Source organism: Lygodium microphyllum, chromosome 6, assembly GCF_053477565.2.
Source record: "Lygodium microphyllum isolate KBCC chromosome 6, Lygodium_microphyllum_v1.1.10, whole genome shotgun sequence".
Lineage (NCBI taxonomy): Eukaryota > Viridiplantae > Streptophyta > Polypodiopsida > Schizaeales > Lygodiaceae > Lygodium > Lygodium microphyllum.
The window spans coordinates 97,596,300-97,619,763 of record NC_141140.1 but is presented as its reverse complement, the minus strand read 5'-3'; the positions used below and the strand labels follow the sequence as shown (position 1 = coordinate 97,619,763).

Here is a 23,464-nt window from a genome sequence, read left to right as displayed (position 1 = left end):
CCACTATAATAAACAAGAAAAGAAGAAAAAACAACAACAATAACGACGACAGCTACTACTACTACCATATGATCACGACTACCACTATAATAAACAAGAAAAGAACAAGAAAAGAAGAAAAAAAAAAACAACAACAACTACTGCTACTACTACTACTACTACTACCACTACCACTACCACTATAATAAACAAGAAAGGAAGAAGAAAAAAAAAACAACAACTACTACTACTACTATTACTACTACAACAATAAAAAAGAAAAGAAGAAAAAACTACTACTACTACGACTACTACAACAGCAAAAAACAAGAAAACTAAACAACAATAAACAAGAAAAGAAAAGAAAAAACTACTACTACTACTACAACAAACAAGAAAACAACAACCTCTCCCTCCTCCTCTCTCTCCCTCCCTCTCCCTCTCCCTCTCCCTCTCCCTCTCTTTCCCTAATATGTTTAATGTTTTCTCCCTCTCTCTCGTTCTTTCTTTCCTTTTCTCTCTTCCTCTCCCTCTCTTATTTCCTCTCCCTCCCTCACCCTCTCCCTCTCTTTCTCTCTTTCCCTATTATATTTAATATTTTTTTTCTCTCATTTCCTCTCCCTCCCTCACCCTCACCCTCTCTTTCTCTCTTTTCCTATTATATTTAATGTTTGTTCTCTCTTCCTCTCCCTAATGTTTGTTCTCTCTTCCTCTCCCTCTCTCTCATTTCCTATTATATTTAATGTTTGTTCTCTCTTCCTCTCCCTCTCTCTTTCGTCTCCCTCCCTATCCCTCTTCCTCTTCCTCTCCCTCTCTTTATCTCTTTTCCTATTATGTTTAATGTTTTTTCTCTCTTCCTCTCCCTCTCTCATGTCCTCTCCCTCCGTCTCCCTCTCCGCCTCCGTCTCCCTCTCTTTCTCCCTTTCCCTATTATGTTTAATATTTTTTCACTCTTCCTCTCCCTCTCTCATTTTCTTTTCTCTCTTCCTCTCCCTCCCTCTCTTTCTCTCTTTCCCTCCCTCTCTCATTTCCTCTCCCTCCCTCTCTTTCTCTCTTTCCCTATTATGTTTAATGTTTCCCTCTCTTCCTCTCCCTCCCTCTCCCTCTCCCTCTCCCTCTCCCCCTCCCTCTCCCTCCCTCTCTCATTTCCTCTCCCTCCCTCTCCCTCTCTCATTTCCTCTCCCTCCCTCTCCCTCTCCATCTCTTTCTCTCTCATTTCCTCTCTCTCTTTCAATACACATGAATTTTAACAAAAACAAGTAAAAGAAAAAGAGAAAATACAAAATCAAAGCATGAAGAAATAATGCACTCACCGTAAATGCTCGAAGAAGGGTTTGGTGGCTCCTCTTTGCGACGGCGGCTCCTCTTCGCCCTCCATACACCTACTTCTCTTCTTCACGAACGACAGTGGTGGTGGTGAGAAGCTTTCTTTCTCCCTCTTTCTCTCCCTTTCCCTCTCAAATGCAAGATGTTCGCTCTCCCTTTTGCTCTCACTTTCGTGTATGCGTGCAAAATAACGTGCTCGGGTTTCATCCCGCGTTTTTTTTGTCAGAGTATCGTCGCTATTTGCGTCGCAAATAGAGACGCTGCTATTTTGCATCGCAAACTGATATCACTATATCTCCATATCCTTGTAGTGATAATTTAATATTTTTTCATCACAAACCCCCATCGCTATACCTCCATATCCTTGTACTGATAGTTAATATTTGGCCACATGATCAAATCTTGTCCCCTTCAAAGTGGAGTTTACCCTGATTACTGTATAGGTTGTTTTTCCAAGTTCCACTTTGGAGCATGGGTTAGAATTTAGCCACATTCCCAAATCTTTACTCCTTATATGAAATGGGAATTGGGGGATTCCCAAAATCTCTAATATGGTGTTTTATGCACATGTATTACAAAAGTGTCTCAAGCTAGCAAAATCTTGGGCAATTTTTTTTTGCTTCGTTTCTAGATTCAATTTGGGTTCATTGCCCATCTAATTTACTCAAAATTTTTGTAACATGGCTACTATATGGCTTGAGTTTACTAGCATTTTTAGCTTGCCAAATGCAATGCCATCATACTCATTCTCGTGTTTATCATGTTTGCTTATGTGCAACCTATTCTAAAAATTAAATACTCAAAATTCTCATGTCAGGACCACAAGTGAGTTGCCATTCCTTTCACCATATCCTATAATATACCTTGTATATGTTGAAGAGATTAAACCTATCTACCCCCACAACCTTAGATCCTAATCAACACTTAAAAGCTAAGTCTTAGAAAGCTAATTCTTAGATACTACACCATGAAGAAGGAGAAATATAACCATAGATAAGACACCATGCTAGTAGGATAAAATGTGGAAAAGTGGGGTTAGTTTAAGCCTTATAAAACTTGTTTTCCATAAAGAATAACTCATGGCAGTCAATAGCAAAGTAGATACCACATTCATAGAAGGCTAGGAGTACCACTCAGGGATCTCAATACCCCCCGTTTTAAATAAGTATCTTATTGCAACTTTGATCAAGCTAATCCCTTTCATATAGTTAACCTTGGACCATATATCCATACAAAATGTAGATCGCCACTTGTATTGTATCACCACGAAGGCTATTGTGGATGAAATTGCACTGTAAGGTGAGAGGGAGATAGGGTTGGGGAAGATAGGAAGCAATGACAATAGGGTTGGGGAAGACAGGAAGCAATGATAATAGGAGTTATCATACATTACTTGGAAAGAGAAGGAAACTATTACATGCACTTTGATGTGACAAAAATGTACTAAAAGGCTGTTGGACTATAGCGCTTGTTAATTTTATGGCCTAGCAAAATTAATTCTACCTCTAATAGATGTGATAAATTAGCTATAGGAAAAGGCAAAGATGCAACTAAATAGTGCATAAAGGAACATTATATCATGGGATTCAAATAATTCATCAATCATCCTACTAGTAGCAAGCTGAGGAAAGGAAAGGGCAACCATGCTAAGTGAAGAAGTGGCTAGCTCACAAGGGCCAACTTGGGAAATATGGTGCAGTAATTAGCCTTGGTAATCATCTAAGTGCAACTTCATTCTATGTGGATACAAAGATTTTCTGACAAAGGATGCTTATCTCCATAGTAGAACATATAGACTACAATACTAGTCTACATGGATGGGGCTTTGTCCATCCAGCTAAACATGCAAGTGTGGTAACTACTAGGACCATGAGTTGCATAGTTGTATTTGTTGATACAAGGGGCCCACATACCACAATATGTGATGTTAAAACATGCAAAAGGATCTACCATTGTTGGTCTTATTTACAAATTCTTCTAGAAAATCCAACCAGTGACGTAGAAGCCACATAAAAGCGGCATAAAAACTTCCATTAGTGTATGCGTATAACACTTTTAGTTCTTGCATTCAAGCTAGGAGGTGAAACCCCACTAACAAGAGCAAATTCTTACAATTTAAATAGTAATTACAATCTTTACTTGCCAAAGGATATGTTGTAGTGAGGAGGGTTCACTTGTGTGTGTTTGGTTTTCCATTCTCATATACACTACACACAAGGAAAACTGACATCTCTTAAAGAATCTTATTAGTATATGCTGATGTGGTGCTACTTTTCTTGTTCACTCATAAAGATGAGATTATAAAGAAAATTTGATCGTTACCATCATTATGAAGAAAAATATGTCTAATTGGTCTACAACATAAAGGTCTCTATAAAACGAGTTTATTAAGCTTATTTCACCTTCCCATATGCACACATGGTTGATGTTCACAAAAGCTAAATGCCTACTCGTTTGTTTTCAAATAACCTTGTGTGTGCAATGTAATAGAGTTGCATTATAATCCATAACTACTTCATTATGTTAGAAAATGCTTGCTTGCAAGTGTTAAAACTTAGTTATAGAAATCTTTTGAACTTCTTTTAAACATCCTTGATCACTATTTTGTTTGTACACATGCATGAGTACATATCCCTACATGGAGAGGTATTTGGAAAGGTTATATCTTTAACATGCATACATATGCATGTCTACAAATACATATAAATACATACCCATGTGTAACTTGCACATGTATTGCTCATTCCCTCGAGGGAGTTACTCTTGAATATATATGTGTATCACATGGGTTAAGGAAAAGCTAAGGAAAACCCATAAAAATATGGAAAAGTGTGGCATATATACATCAAGGCAAACCCATCAAACTAATATCTTGATTAGTATCTTTTTAGTTAAGAGCTCTTGTAATTTAGAGTGTGACTATGCTATTCACTGCAACCCTGTTGTATTAATGTTGTAATATCCTTCAATAAAATGATTCGATTGAGGCATTTGATAGCTCCAACCAAAGCATTCATTCAACACTTTAAGCCCATATAACATTTTTACCTCTATTGTTTTAGGTCATCATCAAATTTGGTCCAAAATAGAGGATTCTCATTAATTGGCAATCCTCTTCCTTCAATTGAGTCATTTGAATTGACATCATGAATTGACATCATCTTCTTTCAATTGAGTCCTTTGAAAATGTTAGAGTGATTTTAAGGTAATAATATGTCTAAACAAAACTTTTGTTTTTCAAAAGTGATCCTCTGACGTTTAGGATGAAAAGAAAAAAATGAGATGATTGACATCCATAGGGTCAACACTCCAAAAGCCATAGACAAACAGATTTGGAATTATGATTGTATCATATAGTGAATCTTTAAATACAAACATGGTAATTCTTCCATGGACTCATCAACAATGACCATGCTTTGCAAAGCTAGAGCATATGAGGCTGAAATCACCACTACATTTTTATTGCATCAACCCCTTGGTATTGCACCTACATGACCTCCACATTTTGGGTTACTACCAACCATTCAAAATTAAGATCCTTGGAATAAAGGGTCTCCTTCACATGAAGCTGCATAGAGATGCTCTCATCATGGTGTGAAATAGTCAAGGTGGACAAGGATTCAACTATCTCATTTGCCACTTGATCATCCTCTTTATTGAGATAATCTATTGTTGAGTGTTGAAATGACTTGTTTTTTGGCTGATTTTTGTTATTTTTGAGAGTTAAATGGTTGATTTTATGAGATGATTGATTGGTTTGGAAGTGGTTTGAGAGTGTTTTGGATGATATTAATTGTGTTTTGGAAGTTTATGATGTTTATTAGTAGAGATATGAGGTTTTGTGATGTTCTGATAGGTTCTGATTAGTTCTGTATAGCTTTTATTTTGATCTGTTTTGTTCTGATTATCTTCTGTAAGGAGGGATGGAGTATTGATTGATGAAGATGGAGATCTTGTGAAAGCTTATTGAATAGCTTTTGAGAGTTTGGAATGGTTTGAGTATGAGTTATGAGGTTTTGATGACCTTCTATGACCTTCTGTAACCTTCTGTAGGTCTTCTGTAGAGCTTTTGTTTCTGTTTCTGTATTTGTTATGTTCTGTACTGTAGCTGTTCTGGTACTGTACTGTGATTATTCTATATACTTCTGTATGTGTTCTGTTGGATGAGAGTGTAGCTTGGGAAAGTTTTCTAGCCTTGGAAAGAGGTGAATACAAGTGCAAAAGAGCTGAAAGAAGTGGAAGAAGTAGCTGCTGAAGACTCAAGTGAAGACTAGAGTAAAGTGACAGTAGTGAGCTATGAAAGGACACTGTAGTGGCTCTGGTGACTCTTCATATCAGACATACCTCTTGGGAGGGGTATCCACGACCTAAGAGGGATTATTGAGAGTGATTTTGAGAGATTACAGTGAGGATATGATGTATTATTGATAGAGAGAGAGAGAGAGTCAGAGATAGCCAATTCTACAAAAACAGAGTGATTGTATATGAGAGATTGAGAGAGAAGACTATGAAGATATTGAAGATGAATACTATGTGATGTATTTCTATTCAAAGATGGTGTATTCCTTTGCTTTCTTTGTTATATTGATGGATTTTGTGAAGATATTGAAGAATATGGTTGATTCTATCAAATCCGTGGGAGATCTACATGATGTTGCATGAAGATTTGTTGTGCCTGGTGTTCTTTTCTTCATTGTGATCATATGAAACATAATAAACAAGCTTGTTGATGTTACAAGATAGATTTTCTTGCAAGAGAATTTCCTTTTCCTTGGTGTTCCTCTTGGGGCTCCATGTTTTTGGTGCGCAGCCGGGGAAAACTTGCCATCAACAAGCACCAAAAGAGGCTGAAAATGAAGGAATTGGCATTGCCAAGAAGAGAAGAATTCAATGGATGTTTGTAAAGTTCCTTCTTCCACTGAAGAGTTGGAATTTATCATAATTAAAGCCACTTTCCACAAGAAGTTCATCCCACAATGGCGGAAATACATCACCATCATGATGCATGCTCTATGTGGTGGACAGTTTCCTCTTCCTGTTGAAGTAGCAGAAACTTACATCTTGGTGGCAAACTGTTTGGGGACAAACTGAAAAGCAGAAACAGAGAGAATGACCATACATGGAAGATTTGGCATTCATTGAGAAGTTTCCAGACATCATCAAGTGGGAGATTGTGAAGAAGCTTCAGGAGTCTTGGTCTGTAGAGGTTCACAAAGACAAGAAGGAAAAGAGTTGGAATTTGTTTGTGGATGCTCAACAGCAAGATACGTGGGATGCTTGGTGCACTGATAATCTTCTGTTTGTTCAATTAGCAACCCACTGGAAGTTAGTAGATAGAGTGTTCTTCACAAATACACTGTTGAAACTATCAGAAGCTGGCATTACTATGATGATGGCACCACCACAATGCTTAGACGTATGCATTTTGACACCTTCAGAACCGAATACCTTCCTCTGTGCGCAGTGGCATGAAAGCAGAATTCAGAGACGTTGAAAAGGAAGAAGTAGAAGAAATGTTGGCAAGACAGTCCTCCAGAGACTGAAGCCTTCTGTTAACCCTCTGTGGAGCACTAACAACATAGTGGAGCCAACCCCCTGATGAATGACGCAATAAAGAGGCAAGCGTTAGAACGCGTCCAGAGGTACGTGAAAAGAGAGAAAGCAAAAATCAGAGCCGAGAACGAGCTCGCAGCAGAAACCGCCTTTGACGCCCTTGCGGAACTCTTTACAGAAATCCCAATGGCACATCAAGCCCTTCCTCCTCCTGCTGGAGATCCACTTCCAAGACAGATCCGTCCTGGAAATATTGATGATAGGCCAGCGAATGTAGTTCCATTGCCAGTTTTTAAGGGAGAGTACAATGAAGACCCCGATCTTCATGTAGCAGAGTTTATGGTAGCATGTGTGGCTAACAATGCCAGAACCCTTGAGCATTGGTTAGCAATATTCCCTGCCACTTTCAAGGGCGCGGCATTTCAGTGGTATGAGAGACAAGCAGCAGGAACTTTTGGCACATGGGACGACCTGAAGTTGGCCTTCCTCACTAAATTCAGGCGTGAAGGTTTTGAAGAGCGAATGCGAGAGGAATTTATGAATTTAAGTCAGTCCTCTGGAGAAAGAGTAGAAGCTTATGTCTCACGAATGGAAACCATCCTGAAGAGATGGACTAACCATAATCTAGATGATGGCATTCAGAAGGGAGTGTTTCTCAGAGGATTACAACCAGAAGTCCATAAGTTTGTGGAGCTGCAAAGACCGGCCACACTGCAAGCTGCAACAGAAGGTGCAAGACTGTACGATGAAGTGGAAGCTAGATTGGCGATGAATTCAAGAAGAGGAGTCCTACCTCCTCTGATGCCAGGAATGATGTACTCACCAAATGCAGTCCCAGGGACTGTCCCCTACCCTTACCAACAGATGCCCCCAGTATCACAGTACAGTGTACCAAATCCACAACGGCCATAATCCATGCCTCAAATGATGGTTCAACCACAACAACAATGGTCCCAACCAATTTCCTCAATGCCAAATCAGCAGCAACAGTGGAACCCTACCAACTGGAGCCAACAGCCAACAGTTCAAACAGGAGCTCTGAATCAGAACCAGAACAGAGACCCCTCTGCACCGGCCCAACCTGTCTATGCAGTGATTACAGAGACTCCTCAAAACCCTAATGCCAGTACCTCCGGAGGAGAAAGCTTGAAGGATTACTTATCCAACTCAGTTGCAAATATCAAAAAGGAGTTGATGGATGTGATTACAGAGCAGCTACAGACACTGAAAGTGAATAATGCTAGCATATCCAACGTTGCAAGAGCAGGAAGAGATGTGATGCGGTCAAATACTTGGTGTCGTGAGTGTCATCAAGAAGGCCATTTAGCCACTGAATGTACACGAAAACCAACCATTCCTGGAGCCTTCTGTTCCTACTGTTTGCGGAAGAACCATACAGAGGACATTTGCTCTCTGAAGGAGATGCATGATAGGAGAAGGAAGGAAGAAGACGCACGATTCAACTTGTTGGAATCCACAATGACAACACAGGATATTGGACCTAAGCCTAGAGATTTTGGTCCTAATTTCGGTCCAAGGAGGTTTCCCTCACAAAGTTACAGAGGAAGACAGTCTAGCGGTGGTCAGAGATCAGAAGTGGAGTGTTACAGATGCGGAGAAAAGGGACACATTTCACCAAATTGTCCAAATCCCAGAAGGTCAGTGGATTATAAGCCCTTATGCAGTCGATGCAAAGGAGAAGGCCACACTGCAAAAGACTGTCCAAGCCCAGCCCCAGTGAAAAACAGTGCTACTGATAGTCCGACCAAGGTCCAAGAGCCGACCTCCAATTTAGTGGAATTGGAAGTTGCTGCCATCACACGTGCAAAGAAGAAGGAACCACCTATCCAGAAAGAAAACAATCCTCCTACCAGAACAGTGGCGTTCGATCTTCCACCAGAAAAACAGAACAGAACATAGCCTGACAGTGCCGTACAGAGCACTACAGTGCCACAGAGAGTTACAGAGACAGTTCCAGAGACAGGACCTGAGGTCCAGGAGATAGAAGAGGAGGAAGTGCCACAAGAGGCAGAAGAATTTCCCATGATGCCTCTGTTGGAAGAAAGAGGGAAAATGAAAATGGGTGTTGCCCCATTCCCTAACCGATTAGAGAAGCTAGTGGATCCTATTAAGGAATACGATCTGGTCAGAGATCTAGATACCTTTAAACCAAACCTTACATTCCGACAATTATTGATGTTGTCTCCCAGTTGCCAAAAAAGGTTCAAAAGTATACTGACAAGAAGACGTGGCTTAAGGATTGCTCCCTCAACAGCAACAAAGTCCAACAAAGCTCCAGAGTTTGTCAAAGAAGTGGACGTAGCTAACGCCTTTCTAGATCCGGGTACCCCAGAGACTAGCGTGTGGATAGAAGGCTGCTTTATTGCAAATGCATTGATTGATGAAGGTTCATCAGTGAACATTATGACAGATGTGGCAATGAAGGATCTAGGCCTACAAGGTGTCCAACCCACCCAATGACTCATCAGACTGGCGGATCAGAGCAGAATCAAGCCTTTGGGCATTCTCCCGTATGTGAAGACTACAGTGGCTGGAAAAGATTATTGGCTAACCTATCTTGTGGTGAAGCCAAACTCTTATGGTACATCCTACCCTCTGTTACTGGGCAGACCATGGCTTTTTGAAGCTAGAGCAAGGACGAATTGGTTCAAAGGAACCTTGACCTTGGATAGAGGACCCAACAAAGTGGTGCTGAAGCTATATGGTTCTCAAAAAGGACATGGATCCACCTCCTTGGAATTATCTTCTGACTCCCCTAATGAAGCTACAGATGGAACATCAGCAGACGAAGATGCTGTCAAACAGATCCTTCCCAAGAAAACAGTGGCACGTTCCTTAACAGTGGATACTGTAAGCCAACTCCCAAAAGATGCAAAGCCATTATCAATGGGTGAATACTTCCTGCCTGAACCAGGAACGATTTCCGAAATCACTTCTGACAGTGAGATAGAAGCATGGATGTACTGCTCTCCCTGTTACATGGCCATAGCAGAGATAGAGACAGAGGCAGAAGATGAAACAGAGAACCTGTTCTTCTCTTACAGAGCTCCTACAGAGACAGAACCAGAGACAGAGGCAGAAGATGAAACAGAGAACATGTTCTTCTCTTACAGAGCTCCTACAGAGACAGAAGCAGAGACAGAGACAGAGACAGAAGCAGAGACAGAGACAAAGACAGAAGCAGAGACAGAGACAGAGACAGAAGCAGAGACAGGAGCAGAGACAGAAGAGGATGGATATGATATGGACGAAGAAGGTTATGAAAGTGAACCAGAAGAATCTATCCCACCTGAAGAGGATATATATGAGGAAGAAGGTCCAGAAGCATCAGAAGCAGACGAGCTCATGCTGTGGGACAGAATGGCGATGGTACCATTTGGTCTGGTAAATGGATCTTCTCATATGCAAAATCTTTATAAGAAATGGATTAAGAAGAATAAGCCGTCTTTCAATAGTGGCTCTTGCCGTCCTAACCCATCCTTGCCAAAGAAAGATGATGATGATGCACCGTGCCAACAAGCACCAGTCCCACAAACCCAACAGGCATCAGAGGGTCCGTGTTATGTGACATTCTTGGATGTATCATCAGAAGATTAGTCTTCAATCCAAGAGGTAACTGATCGTGAAACCAAACCCGAAACGACTCTAATCCCATTTCAACATCTCAAGGAGCAACCTAAGTCTCCACCAAAAGAAGAAGTTGGGTCTACTAGGACATCAGAAGAGGACATCACTCCCTTGAAGGAGTCGGATCTGTATCCAGAAGCAGTCCGCGGGACCTTCATCCGTGAAGTAGAAGGTGAAAGGCAGTTAACCTTTGTGGATGCAGAAGGCATTGAACGCCATTTGAAGGTGGGTAGCAGCCTACTAGAAGAGGAGTTGTCAACCTTGTACAACTTGTTGAAAGAGAATTTGGACGTGTTTGTATGGTCCTACAAAGACCTAAAGGGGATTGATCCCACAATATGTCAGCATCATATTGACTTGGAGCCTGATGCTAAGCCAGTACAGCAACGACAAAGGCGAATGAACCCGAATTATTCCACATTGGTAAAAGCAGAGCTGCTGAAGCTTCTGGAAGCCGAGTTCATCTATCCAGTGGCAAATAGTGAATGGGTTTCACCCATCGTGGTTGTACCCAAGAAGAATGGCAAGCTTCGAATATGTGTTGACTTCCGAAAGCTTAATTCCAAGACGAAGAAGGATCACTTTCCTATCCCTTTCACAGACCAACTGTTGGACACAGTGGTGGCAGGACATGAGCTTTATTCCCTTCTGGATGGATTTAGCGGATACAACCAAGTGCAGATCACAGAAGAAGACCAATCCAAAACAACCTTCACCACAGAATGGGGGACCTACGCTTACCGAGTGATGCCATTTCGGCTCTGCAATGCCCCTGCTACTTTTCAGCGAATCATGATGGCCGCATTCCAAAATCATCTGCACGACTTTATTGAGGTATATTTGGATGACTTCTGTGTCTATAGTTTGATCCATGAACACTGGGGACACCTGGAACAATGCTTTGACTGATGCCGGGAGTATGGGATTTCCCTCAACCCCGACAAATGCATCTTTGGGGTCTCTTCTGGAGTTCTGTTGGGCCACATTGTCTCTGCATAAGGGATATCAACAGACCCTGCAAAGATCGAAAAGATTGCAGCTTTGACAGCACCCACCAACCTCAAACAGTTGAGGGGATTCCTAGGCCATGTGGGTTACTACAGAAGGTTCATAGCCCATTTTGCAACAAAGGCAACCTCCTTGCACAAGCTTCTAAGGAAAGATGCAGAGTTTACTTGGACGGAAGAATGTGACAAAGCCTTCAACACTCTGAAGCAGTGTCTGATTGAGGCACCCATTCTGCAACCTCCTGATTGGACGAAAGAGTTCCATGTACACACTGATGCCTCAATTGAAGGCTTAGATGATGTCCTATGCCAGAAGGGCTCCTCGAAGCTGGATCAACCGATCTATTATGCAAGACGAAAAGTCACTGATAGGGAGCGGAACTATACAGTGATAGAGCTTGAGTGCTTGGCAATGGTGTTTGCCCTAGAGAAGTTTCGCCACTACCTCCTGTCTACCCACTTTAAATTTTATGTGGATCATGAGGCCCTGTCCTTCCTAATGAACAAAGCATATGTGAAAGGACGAATGATGAGATGGCTCCTTCTATTCCAGGAGTTCGACTTTGAGGTGATTACTAAACCTGGTCGTTCCCATGTTTTGGCTGATCATCTGTCGCGTATCCCACAAACTGCAGAAGAGGAGCAGGATGATCCAAACCTCCCTGATGCTTCCCTATTCCTGGTAGAAACTGTAATTCCCTGGTATGCACACATTGCCAATCTACTGGCAACCCAACAGTATCCTCCTGGCATTTCTAGTCGGGAGAGGAAGAAGCTTATGTTAGAATCAGCCCCCTACACCCTGCTAGGTGGTGCATTATACAGGAAAGGCAAAGATGAAGTGCTGCGAAGATGTGTTGTAGGAGATGAGATTGGGATTGTTCTGAAGACTTCCCATGATGAGCCATACGGAGGTCACTTTGCAGGAGAAGCTACAGACAGGAAGGCTCTGCTAGCAGGATACTGGTGGCCTACCATTCATAAGGATGCCTATGATTACTGTAAAAGATGTGATGCTTGTCAGCGAATGGGGAAACCCACCAAGACAAGTGCCATGCCACTGCAACCTATCCTTCCCCTGAAGCCGTTTGAGAAGTGGGGCATTGACTTCATAGGTCCAATCGATCCTCCCACCAGAAGGAAACAGAACCGATACATCCTCGTATGTACGGATTATGTCACAAAGTGGTGTGAAGCTAAAGCCCTAAAGCGGGACGATGGTAACAGCGTGGCCCTGTTCATGTACGAGAATATCATCACCCATTTTGGTAGTCCCTTAGAGTTGGTAAGTGACAGAGGCACTCATTTTATTAACAAATTCATGGAAGAGTTGACAGAGTTGTATAAGATCCGCCATCGCAAGTCCACTCCTTATTACCCTAGAGCCAACGGCCAAGTCGAAGTCACGAATCGCATCCTCTGCTCGATTCTGACAAGAACGATTTTTGCACATCGTCGTGATTGGGACGATCAACTTACAGAGGCCCTCTGGGCATACAGAACCTCCCATAAAGCAGCAACAAGACAGACACCCTTCCAGCTGGTGTATGGTACATAAGCTGTTTTCCCTGTTGAACTGGAATTACCCTCTTTGAGAGTGGCCATCAAAGAGCATTTGGGGGACGATGATTCACTACAACGCCGTCTCCTACACTTGGAATGTTTGGACGAAACTCGCAGGATGGCTCTACAATGCATGGAAGCCACGCAAGCTCGACGCAAGGCTTACCATGACAGCTTCATCAAGCACAAGGAGTTCAAAGAAGGTGATTTGGTCCTAGCCTATGATTCATGATTTGGCAAGTTTCCTGGCAAGCTCCAACAACGGTGGATGGGCCCATATAAGGTACTTGCTGTCAACCCTAATGGCTCTGTCCAAGTGCAGACCGTTGATGCCTCTGATGATCCCTTTCTGATCAATGGATATCGCCTGAAGAAGTACTTCCCTCCTTGGGGATCTTGACAATCATGGTCACCTGATCCTTTCTCTCGTTGGCGTGGCACTGTACTTCTTATGATGTTACTTCTGATAGCCGTTCTTCAGCCACTCCTGATGAGGTGGACGTAACCCTCTGTCCCCTCAACCCTACTTTCCAGCCTTGATCTCTTATCCTCTATTTTCCACCAGCGACAGTGGCGAGGTTGGTTCTGATACATGGACTTTCTACCATTCCCTTGTTTAATTCGAAGAAAAAAAAGAAAAAAATATACATATCGGTCATGGGAGAAAATGACTTAGGTCCCTGTTATGCCGACCTATTCTTCGGGAAAAGGTGGAAACACCCTTGGGAATAGGGGAAAACAAAAGAAAAAAAAGAAAGATAAAAAAAAACAAGATAAAAAAACAAATCTATTATGGGAGAAAAGGAAGCAATTCCCTATCATAGCAGGCCTCGTTCCAAGAAAAGGTGATAACCACCCTTGGGCGAGAAGCTGGCTGTAGAAAAGGTGGTAACACCCAACAGTCCAGAAAGTGGATTCATTAATTGATCTTTCCAGGATCCAATTCCGAAGTTTCCTCCCTTGGTACGCTGTGTCCTGGGTCTCTCTGCAGGGTGTCTAACTGTCCTCTAGTAGACGACATGTCCTATCCAACACAACGTTCGATTTGATGGCTACCTCCCTGGGTATGCCTCTTCAGCAAAACTGATGACGCGATCTTCATCGACAAACAATCGAGTGATGTGAGCTTTCATCCTAACCGGATGGGGGCGTGAGTATGGGTTGCCCTCTGTATCTATCAACAACGAGTGAGACAGAGGGTGGGGTGAGTGACCAGTCTTTTCCCTTCAAATCAAATGAGAGGTGAGTAGTGTGAATGAAGTGTTGCACACACGGGATGGGCCTCTCAATGCACAAAGCACAATTTGTTTCTGTGCACTGCACTATAAGGCTCCCTGGCCTTCCTTCTCGCACCGTATGCCAGCACAGGGCGGGATGCACAGTTGCACCATCGAATGTGCACAAGGCATACAACCTTTGCACAAGTGACTGTGAGGATTACATCAACGGGTTTCAGGACATGGTTGCCCTCCTGTATCTATCAACAGAGCGTGAGACAGAGGGTGGGCTGAGTGTAACTGGAGTTTCTTCAATCAATTACCGAGAGGTGAGATTGAGGGACGTTACGACACTTGGAGTCAGGTATGTTCCCGTTTCCCTATGCACCCACGGGATGGGTCTCTTTGCCATCATCACAAGACACATCACCCTATTCTGTACACTGCACTCTAAGGCTCCCTTGCCTTCCTCCTTGCACTTATACCAGACGGGTTGGACGCACTAATGCACCATCAATTGTGCACCCTGGCATATTCCTTCTACACCATTCCCCTTGTTGATTCCTAAACCGGGTATGAGATATGGGTTTCAATCCTTATTCCTCGAGTGATATTAGTCATGGGGCAAGTGAGAGTTCTTTCATTCCATTTGAGTGCTTGTGAGTTGAGTGTAGTATCCCTCGTTATCGCAAATTTTCTGCGATCCCTTCAATCAGCTACCTCCCTGGGTGCTGCCGCATGGTCCCTGCCATGACGGACGTGCGCCGAGAAGATGCCTTGGTACCTCCAGTAGCCGACAATGACACAGGACGTGCCATTGACAATCAACCTTGATTCTCTACAACATGGGCCAAGTTTTTCTAACCCTACACTTTCTGTTTCTCAGTGACGTTCATGTCTTAAGTGTGGGGACGTTAGTGGATGGTCTGTGGCGTGGTCCTAGGTCCCTGTTGCTCGGTTAACCCTATCCGTTAAGGTCTTAAGTGTGGGGACGCATCCCCCCGCGTCTACATTGTATACCCTTCTGCATATGCCTCAACCTGCAAATGCCTCTATGCCATGCCTTGCTGTTACCCTAATGGGGTCCCTTCCCACCCAACCGTTCATTTTCCACCCACCCTTGGGGCTGTTCCCTTGCAGTTTTCCTTCATTCCCTGATTCTACTGTCCTGCCATGTGAATGCACCCTAAGTTCACCGAAGTCCAAATCCAACCTTATAGCCATGTTCTTCCCTTTGAACTGACCATTTTTCCTTTTTAGCTACCCCTGTTCCGGTGCACAGCTTTTGGGTTATTTATTTTTGAAGCATTTTACGCAAATTAGCCGATTTTCCATGTGAACGCGCTTTTCTTGCTTCGGAACCGTGATCTGACATCATAGCCCTGACAACCACTTTCTCCCTAACATTTTTTTTAAACTCCGAGTCATTCCGATGCGCGATTTGTCCAAAATTAATTTTCCGATTTTTAAAGATATTTTCGTGCGTCTTTTTGACATTTTTCCATGTGAACCTGCCCTGTTTGCATCAGAATTCCAATTTGATTTGACAAACGTGTCCCTCGTGCCTTCCTCCACCTTTTTCCTTTTTTCTCCACCCTCTTTCGCCTTCTGGATTTATTATTATTAATTTTAAAATGAGTTTTTGGGCGTATTTTTGGAGTTTTTCGCATGTGCACCCCTCCTACTTCCACCGGAACTGCATTTTAACATGCCAACCCTGTGCCACTCCTTCCTGCGGACATTTTTCCTTTTTACTGCATGTCATTCCGGCGAACGGTTCGGCCAATATTAATTTCCGATCCCATTTTCGGGTTTGTTTTTTGGGTTTTTTCCATGTGAACGCGTCTTATCTCAGTCGGAACTATGTTTTGATGTGATAGGATTGTCGGACACGTCTTTTTGCACCGTTTTTCTTTTTACTCTGAGTCATTCCGATGCACGGATTTTCTGATATTAATTTTTAATTGCGTTTTTTTATACGTTTTTTGTGTTTTTTGCACGTGACCGCCCTTTACCCCTCCTGGAACTTCCGTTGCATATTTTCCCTGTCTTCCCCCTGCCGTCCTTCCCACTTTTTGTTTTTACAGCATTTTGTTTTGACGTCCGGATTGGGAGTTATTAATTTTTCTTTATTTTTATGTGTTTCTACGCTCCCGTCCCGCGCGTGAACGCGCCCTTTTTCGATTTTACGCGTCTTAACACGCCCCGGTCGCATCCGTGTGCCTCGTCCCCGCATCCGGACGCCTTTTCAATCCCGTCACGGCAAATTTTTTTACCCCCGCCCCGCGCACGCGCGTGGGACGAGGGGGGTACGCCTCCTTTGTGGGCATCCTGCCCACTAACCCTTACCCCATCCCCTTATGGGCACCTTCCTATGGGCCCTGCCCTTCCCTCTGCCCCCCCTTCGCATGGGCCCCTGCCCATTTCCACCCCCATCCCCCTATGGGCACCCCCCATGGGCCCTGCCCTTTCCCACACCCTTCCCTATCCCCTTACCCTCCCCACCTTCTCTCTCCCCGGCCCCTCCCCATCCCAACTGCCTCCTCTCCCTCTCTCCCTCTCCCGCTCCTTCTGCGTGCCCCCCCTCCCTACCTCCATCTCCATCTCTCTCCATCTTCCTCCCTACCTCCATCTCCATCTCTCTCCCTCCCTCCATCTCCTTCTCTCCCCTCCTCCCCTCTCCTTCCCCTCCTTCCTCTCCCTCCTGCCCTCGTCGCCCTGCAGCTCCTCCCCTCTCCTTCCCCTCCTTCCTCTCCCTCCTGCCCTCGTCGCCCTGCAGCCTGCGCCCGCAGTCGCCCGGCCAGCCTCGCAGCAGCACCCACGTCGCCCGTTGCAGCGCCCGGCCCGCCTCCTCGTCGGCCGCCCTGTGGCCCTCCACGCCGCCCGCCCCGCCTCGTCGTCGGTCGCCCTACGCGAGTCGCGTTGGCCGCCCTACCCCAGCCTGTAGTGCCGCCCGACAGCCCGCGCCCGCCTCGCAGCGCCCGCAGCGCTCGCGCCCGCCTCGCCCTCCAGTCGCCTCTGCGGCCCGGCCCGCCGTCGCCCCCCACGCCACCGTGCCGCCTGTGTGCCCGCCTCCTGCCGCCTTCTGCTTCTCCCCTCCGCCTCCCGCCTTCACTTCCCGTTCAAACCCCCTTTTCCCTCCACCCCCCCACTAACCCCCCTTCCCACCCCCCTAATCCACCCCCCCACTAACCCCCCTTCCCACCCCCATAATCCACCCCCCCACTAACCCCCCTTCACACCCTCATAACCCACCCCCACCTAAACCCCTATTCCCCCAACTAACACACTTCAACACCTACCCCCCTACCCTTCTGTAAGCCCCCTATCCTACCCCAGCAGCCCCGCAGCACCTGACCCCTCCTTAACCCCCCGTCACGCAGCAACTCGCACACAACCCCATCCAAACCCCGTTTTTCCCTCGAGATGTCGACACACGCGCAGGTGTGTACGCGCGAGTGCGTGATTGAGATTGCTTGTGCGTGTTCGTGTGCGGGATCGTGAGCAGGAGATCATTCGTCGGCAGCTGCCACGCAGCTTATTTCTGGGTATTTTCCCAGATTTTTCATTCACAAACCCGCAACCCTTTTAAAATAAAAAAATAAACAAAAAACAAAAACATTGAAAACTAAAAAAAAATCATTAAAAAACACTTAAAATTTTGAAAAATTTACAGTAAAATCTAGGAAACTTTCATACTATTTCTGCAACCCATAGCCATATTTTTCTCAACCTGTAAATTTCAGCAAAAATATTTTTGCCCATTTTAAAAAATTCCAAAATCTTTTTTAAAATACCCAAAAATTTTAAAAAATTCATTAAAAATGCTAAAAATTTCTAAATTAATTCTTAAAAAATTCCTAACACTTCCATCAACATTTTTTTTTATTTTTGGCATATTTTTTCAGCTGTCATAATATTTTATTTTCCACCTAAATTCCTTAAAAATACAACAAAATAATAAAAACACTCTTTTTCATTCCACATACCAATTAAACATCTAGAAAAACCATCCAGATATTTTTGGATTGAGGAGAGCGCGCATTCTTTGCATTTCCATACACCCACTACTAGGTATTTTTCTTTTTATTTGTTATTTTTTTTTCAACTACCCCAAAACCCACGGTTGATATAAAATTAACAAAATAACAAAGAAAAAAAAAACAAACAAACAAACAAACACTCAAATAATTAAAATAAATGAACCCTAAACACCACCATGGCACGCGCATTCGCGCTATACACACCATATTTTTTTTAATACAAATAAACCCGTCGTTCACTTAGCACGCGCTAAGTGCGCTAAAGAGGCACTTTAATTTTTAATTAAAATGAACCAGCCGTCACAAGAGCACGCGCTGGCAAAAAAGCGCTCCACATCACCTTAATTTGTAATCAATGAACTTGCATTTAGAGACCCAGACTGGGTATTGCAGTCCGGGATTCGAATTAAAGCACCGCTTTCACCTAATAATTGGTAATTTAATATGCTAGTTAGTGGGTTGATGCCTCATCCACTTTTTCTTAGTGTTGGCTACTTGATTCAGGGGTTGTTTCCATGTTATGTCATATAGGGATTAATTTCATTCATAACAAAACATGACAAGTTCTATCAGAGTAGGAAACGACTAGTATAAGATATTATTATCATTGGTGATGTTACATTGCAATTTGCTTCACGTAGCACTTTTGTTTTGCATGATGTATACCATGTTCCAACTTTGACCAAAATCCTACTCTATGTTGGACATTGGATGATATAGGATATCATGTATCTTTTTGTGATTCTGCATGGAAGTTTACTGATAGAAATCTTGTCTTCCCTTGAGGTGCCAAGGTAGCAACCTCTATCCCTTTCTTATTGATATGTAGGTCTATTAACCATGTTTTGGTTGTGGTTGAAATATCACATCTATCTTTATAGCATCGTTGCCTTGGGCACATGTCCTTAAAAGGAATGAAAATGTTTTCTTGTTTGTAGTATCTTTTGCCCCTTGACTACAAATATCTTGGTTCTTATGACCATTGTGTTTATGGTGATTTAGACATGTAGTACTCATAAGAAGTCTGGCATTATGCACATGTATGAGGATTTGACTCTTATTCATTATGATGTATGTGGTCTTATGCCCTATCAATCTAACTAGAGTAAAATATTTTGTGACTTTCATTGATGATGATTCACATAAGGTTTGGGCATATCCTATAAAGCAAAAATCAAATGTATTGGCTATCTTTTAGCGTTTTCTTGATTCTAGGTATAGGCTAAAATGCCTAAGTTTAGATTAGGGGGGTAAAAATGTCTCTAAAGATTTTCAGAATTTTTGTGATGGGTAGGATATTAAGCATTAGTTGACTGCACCTTACACACCTACCCCAAAATGGTATTGTTGAGCATATGAATAGGATGATTCAAGAGAGAGTCTTTATCCGTATAAGATTACCATAACATATTTTAGAAGAGGCAATTTCTACTATTGTACACTTGATAAAGACATTCCTATGCACTGCTATTGGCATCATATGCTTATTTGCGTGTCTTTGGGTGTGAAGCTCTTTGCCATGTTTTCAAGGAAAAATGCAATAAGTCGGATCCTAAATAAGTGAAGTATATATTTGTTGGTTATGGGGATGTACTTGAGATAGGCTATCGCCTATGGGATATGCAAGCTAGGAAGTTCATTCATAGTCATATGTTGTTTTCCATAAGGAGAAGATGCATAAGTAGCCTAAGTAGATAGTTGAGGTATGCAAGGTGATATTTTAGGAGGAGTCTCTTGCTCCTATACAACTTGCTAAATAGCCTATAGTAGATGTTCTAGTGGGTCATGATAATGATGTTAGACAGAATGTACATGCCCCATAGCCTCTGTCTATTAGAGATAAAATAGTAGCCTAATCCGTTTGTACTCTCCATGGACTTCTCTAACATCTCCAATGAGTATTGCATCTTTACTAATAAAACTCTATGTGGATTGTCAATCACCTCAATGCCAAGAAGGTACCTTGATAAACCATGGTCCTTAATGCTAAATTCCTTGTGGAGCCCATGCTTCACTTCAACAATCTCTCTCTCAAGACTATGTTTTATGATGAGATCATCAATGTATATGAATTGAAGAATTTGACTAATTATGTGTTATTTTAAATGCCTAATGCATGCCTCATGCAAAACATTTTGATTTTGATTTTTTTGTTCCTAAATCAGTGACATACATGTGTGGTTACTCTAATGGTCTTTTCCTTCTTTAATCATAAAGAATGGATCAATAACATGCCCTATTTATGTGTAATTACTATGATTCTTTACTAAGGTATTGCGTCAACTTATTTAACAAAGCCAATAAGATATTGTTGACTATTATTGAAGAATTTTAATTTCTATGCATTTCATATTTCCTACTTGGTTTAGTTTCTTCTTAGGTATTTCTATGTATTTGATGCACCTTGTTGTTTGTCTTCTTTCCAGCCCAAATTGACAGCAATGTGATGGTTTTTTTAGCCTTCTATGCGGCCCATTTCCTAGCAACATGTCTTATTTGTTCTAGTTGCTACACGTTTTTTGATATATCTTTGTGTGTTTTTCATTTTATTTTCATGTTTTTGCTCTATACTTATGTCGACAATCTCTCTTATCTTACAGGACTGCATGTTGACTAATATTGTTGACTCTGGTTGTTTGTTACTAGTGTCCCCACTCTGAGTTTGGCTTTTTTACTTGTTCTTAGTGAGCTAAATATATTTTTATTTCTTTCTTCATTGTCGGTGTGGTAGGTGTTGGTTGTGGGTTGCTTATTTTTTTGCATTCTATGATTGATTCAGCTAAGCTTCTCATTGTGCCGATACATCTCTATGCATTGCAGAGGGACATACATGCCATAACCATCCATAGCTACATGGAACTACTTGACAATGATAAGCAAGCCCTCCTTTTCTAGCAATTCCCAAGCAACCCATTAGCATTGGCATCAACACAAGTAATAGAGATTTCCAATTCTATGTAGGAAAACTATCAGATGTTTCATTTTTCCTAAATACTTTCTGTTGGGGTAAAAGGCCTCTAGGCCTACCCATTGGACAGCACCTACATTGTGTGTGCTCTTCTCTCCCACATTTTCCTCTTCTCCTTCTCCACCACCATTGCATCCCCTTCAACTGGTATCAGAGCTTTGGATCAGAGCTTGATCGTGGAGCTTGGCCGGGTATTACTCCAACCTAGATTGAAGATCTGGAGGTTAGAGCTTTAATGCCATCCATGGCTTCTTCCCCCCGAGGTAAGATTTTATCTCCTGCCTCTCCCTGGACCTCATAGGCCCTTTGAAAGTGTTCCTTGGCTTCATTGGGCACCTCGTATGCCCCCATTTACCCCCTTATCCTCATCATAACTAGCATACCCCCCAGTTGGTGTAACAAATTGCCAATGCGGTAGTCTTATTGAGCTTGGACACTAATTTTGATAGGTGCATGCATCTAATTTGAGAAGTGATAGAAGCAATGCATATATACTTGGCTAATTCTTTATAAAGACTTCACTTGGAAGGCCAGAAAACTATAGCCATAGAGATTTTGAGTAGGACATTCCTCATTGGGTTATTGTACGTCAAAGCAATCATGGGAACATCTATTATTTTTGTTAGGGGTTTATTGCATGCAAAGAACTTGTCTTGACTAATCGGATTCCTAGGCTAGTCGGTGCACAAGCTACAACAACAAATGCCAATCTAGTGCATCTATATTATAATACTAGGTGGAATAATTATACACATATGAAGGTCAACCCCACTTTTGCATTTGCTATTCAAACTAGTGATTTAGTATCCATTGATAATGCAGTTAATGCCCTTTGAGATTTTGACAACATTTGAAGAGGTTATAAAAGAAGAACTAATGGATCCTGGTGCTTTGGCTAATAGGACTGAAGTGTTTACTTGCCCACACACTTGCATGGCACTATCTGCCTTGATGAAGTTGCGAGAGAAGAATGTAATTGTGCCTAACTAATCATACTACTGTTATGAGTGCAGCTCATGCCTTGATGTTCAGTCATTTCAAAATTGCTTACCAATTGAAGGAGATACCAGAGTTGCAGTCAAAGTATGCTACCCTCCCAATTGAAATAAAGCTTAATTTAGGGTCTCTCTCATAGGCACATTTCTGAGAAGAAAACTAACCTAGAGTGTCAATATCTTTGAGGTTATTTGCACATTTCATGTTGACAAGTGGAATGTGCAACCAATATTTCTATGGTAAATCACATCTCTCATTTTGATAAGAGCATGGTATGTTGGATTTATCTTTATGGTGCAAAAAAAAACACTTCATGGGTTGGAATTCAGCATATCTCTGACATTGTGTAATAAGGACAAGCTGATCATGGAATTTTGCATATCTTTGACATTGTGTAATAAGGACAAGCTAATCATTATCATACCCATACATTTGTTCTTACATCTCCTATTGGAAGCTTTGTACTTCTTAATTATCTTTTACTACTTCTTGACCTTCTGAGTTAGACCGTGATTGTATCTCTAATGTTTTGAGCTTTATAGGTTTGAGTGCTAAGTCAGCTACTACTATGGAGCTTATAGGATACCTATGAAATGGGTGCTAATGGACTATGGCATAGGCACATTTTTGAGCAGCAAACTGACCCAAAGGGCTACTGTCTCTGAGGTCACATGCACATTTCATTTCGATAGGTGCAATGTGCAACCTTACTGATTTTGTGGTAAATTTCATCTTCCATATTTTGACAAGTGCTACATTTTTCTTTGGAGTTATCTTTATGCTACACAAGAATTAAGCTTTATGGGTTGGACTTTTGTAGATCTCTGATATTATGTACTAGTAATAGTGAAAGTAGTAGGCATTTTTGTTTTAGAATAAAACACTAGACATCATCTCCTATTGCCATGCCTTGTGAGGGATGTGTGAATCGTAATAAGGTCAAGTTGATCATTCAGGTACCCACAAATTTTTTCATATGTCTCTTGTAATAGTTTTTGACCACAATGAAGATTATTGTGATGATGAAGGCCTTGATTGATTCCCTTTGTTAGTGGTCATTGAATGCAATAGAGAGTGTCAAAACTATTACTCACATTTGGAGCTTCCTTAAATATTCACTACAATAAAAAGACCTCATAAACGCACATTTAGCCGCGATTTTTG

The 23,464-nt window shown here is 42.3% G+C and overlaps 1 pseudogene; it reads left to right on the top strand.

The window, feature by feature from the left end:
* The window catches only part of LOC148034839 (threonine synthase, chloroplastic-like), a 180,253-nt pseudogene extending 157,814 nt beyond the window's left edge, over window positions 1-22,439 (top strand).
* The last annotated feature ends 1,025 nt before the right edge of the window (window positions 22,440-23,464 follow it).